Here is a 3,025-nt window from a genome sequence, read left to right as displayed (position 1 = left end):
TGGATTCCCTACCTTGTAAATCTCAGCTGTAATAGAATCAGCACCAGGTTCTTTGCCACATGAAAGGAGCCTAATGGCATTCAAAACCTCTTCTTCAGTTGAGCTTCAGCTGGGGAAGGATTGACTTCAATCTGAGGTAAATGGTCAATGGCTTCAGCATTGATTGATGATGGTCTGTTGAGAACACTATGAAAGTGTTCAGCCCATCTCTTCACGATCACGTCCTTATGATTAATAATGTGGCTCCATCAGCACTGAGTAGTTGAGGTGCACCATAGGTCTTTGGCCCATAAGTAGCCTTCAGGGCATCATAAAAACACTTTGGATTATTACTATCAGCATAAAACTGAATTTCATCTGCTTTCTTACTGAGCCAAAAATCCTTCATCTCTCTAAACTTTGCTTGCATTTTACTTTTGATGGAATTAAATACTGCCTTCTTGGAAATGGATGAATTATCCTGCTGGTAAACCCTGTGGAGTTCTCATTTTTCATTTAGCAGCTGCTGAATTTCCCCATCATTTTCATCAGATCAGTCTTGGAGTTTGCAAGTGTTCTGGCCCAGATGAGCAAATGCAGTGCTATACACCAAATCTCTGAAAGCTGCCCACTCTTTTTCTGCTCCACTGTTGCCAACCGTATGTTGGCTCAATTTCCCCTCCAAGTTAGCAACAAACTGTTCCTGCTCAGAGAAGAGCCCTAATTTGTTGACATTAATTCTTCTGGTAGTCATTTTGCCTTGGGGGTGCCACTTTTGTTGAATGTGAATATCTAGCTTAGAAAGGATAAGTCTATGATCAGTCCAGCACTCTGCATTGCCTTTGTCACTCTCACATCTTGTCTGTCTCTTCTCCTTACAATCACATGGTCTATTAAATGCCAATGTTTGCTGTGAAAGTGCATCCATAAAGTTTATTGCATTTAGATAAATAGAAGACAGTGTTGGTGATGAGAAGGTCACAAGATACACAAGTCTTCATGTCACCATCATAAACCCTAACGAGGTCAAAGAAAAATTATATGAAGAGCTGGAAACCCTCATCATTAATGTGCCAAAAGAGGACTTTAATGCTAGAGTAGGTTCAGACTACCAGATTTGGCAGGGAGTCCTAGGGGGAATGGAGTTGGAAACAGCAACAATGATCATTTACTACTGAAGACTATTCATAGACAATCTTGGAGGAAATGGGTGGAGAGGGAGGAAGGTAAAGAATAGTTTAACTCAAAGCTTTAAAAATGAATATTAAAAATTGTTTTTACACGCAACTGGGAAATAAGATATACAGGCAATGGGGTATAGAAATCTATAGGAAGCCTCGGTCTCTGTTCTCTGAGCCCAGCGGAGGAAGCCCCATCCAGAAACTCAACATGTCTGTTTTGAGGATCCATGCAAGAGAGATCTTCGACTCTCATGGAAACCCCACTGTTGAAGTTGATCTCTACACTGAAAAAGGTCTCTTCCGAGCTGCTGTGCCCAGTGGGGCTTCTACCGGTATCCATGAGACCCTGGAGCTCCGAGACAATGATAAGACCCGCTACATGGAGAAGGGTGTCTCAAAAGTGGTTGAGCACATCAATAAAACTATTGCCCTGACCCTGGTTAGCAAGTAAGTGAATGTTGTGGAGCAGGAGAAGATCGACAAATTGATGATAGAGATGGACGGCACTGAAAATAAATCTAAATTTGGTGCAAATGCCATATTGGGAGTGTCTCTGGCTGTTTGTAAGGCTGGAGCTGCTGAGAAGGGTGTCTCCCTGTACCGCCATATTGCTGACCTTGCAGGCAATGCTGAAGTCATCCTTCCAGTTCCAGCCTTCAACATGATCAACGGTGGCTCCCATGCTGGTAACAAGCTGGCCATGTAGGAGTTCATGATCCTCCCTGTTGGAGCGGCAAACTTTAAGGAGGCCATGTGCATTGGAGCTGAGGTCTACCACAACCTGAAGCGTGTGATTAAGCAGAAACATGGACAGGATGCCACCAATGTAGGGGATGAGGGTGGCTTTGCTCCTAACATCCTGGAGAATAAAGAAGCTCTGGACCTGCTAAAGTCTGCTATTAGTAAGGCTGGCTACACTGATAAGGTCATAATTGGCATGGATGTTGCTGCCTCAGAATTCTTCCAATCTGGGAAATATGACTTGGACTTCAAGTCTCCTGATGATCCCAGCAGATACATCTCCCCTTCTGAGCTTGGGGACCTCTACAAGAGCTTCATCAAGGACTATCCCATGGTGTCTATTGAAGATCCCTTTGACCAGGATGATTGGGGAGCTTGGAAGGATTTCACTGCTACTGCAGGCATCCAGGTGGTAGGGGATTATCTCACAGTGACCAATCCCAAACGCATTGAAAAGGCTGTAAACGAGCAAGCCTGCAACTGCCTCCTCCTCAAAGTGAACCAGATTGGCTCCGTGACTGAATCTCTCCAGGCATGCAAGCTGGCCCAGTCCAATGGCTGGGGAGTGATGGTTTCTCATCGTTCTGGGGAGACTGAAGATACCTTCATTGCAGACCTGGTGGTGGGCCTCTGCACTGGGCAGATCAAGACTGGTGCCCCCTGCCGATCTGAGCGTCTGGCCAAGTATAACCAGCTTCTCAGAATTGAGGAAGAGCTGGGCAGCAAGGCTAAATTTGCTGGAAGGAACTTCAGAAACCCTCAGGCCAAGTAAGCTCTGTGGCCAGGAGGCCTATGAGCTCGTAGGCACCAGTCACCTCTGTAGAAGTCTGCTTCTGCCCTAAGAATGGGCAGCACCAAGTACTAGACCAGTTTTGTTTTGGGCGCAGGGGCCTCCGCTGCTCCACTTCCCTCTCCCTTCCACCTTTTTGTGATGTTCTCACTGCTTTGTTAGAACTGTCTTACACCAGAGATGACCTGACATGTGGTTCTCTGTTGGAAAACCCTTATCATCTTGTGACTGGGATAGAATCACCTGGTCTCACCCCCAACCCTGGTGTTGATGTGTGGAGCCCTGTCCTTGTGATGCAGTCCCGATGAGCCCACAGGCCAGCTCCTTAGTGGCT

At 46.0% G+C, this 3,025-nt stretch overlaps 1 pseudogene; it reads left to right on the top strand.

Moving 5' to 3' along the window:
- Positions 1-1,368: 1,368 nt before the first annotated feature.
- Positions 1,369-2,700, top strand: LOC118847416 (annotated as a pseudogene).
- The last annotated feature ends 325 nt before the right edge of the window (positions 2,701-3,025 follow it).

Source organism: Trichosurus vulpecula, chromosome 4, assembly GCF_011100635.1.
Source record: "Trichosurus vulpecula isolate mTriVul1 chromosome 4, mTriVul1.pri, whole genome shotgun sequence".
Lineage (NCBI taxonomy): Eukaryota > Metazoa > Chordata > Mammalia > Diprotodontia > Phalangeridae > Trichosurus > Trichosurus vulpecula.
The sequence above is the reverse complement of the archived record's forward strand: the minus strand, read 5'-3'. Positions and strand labels throughout refer to the sequence as shown.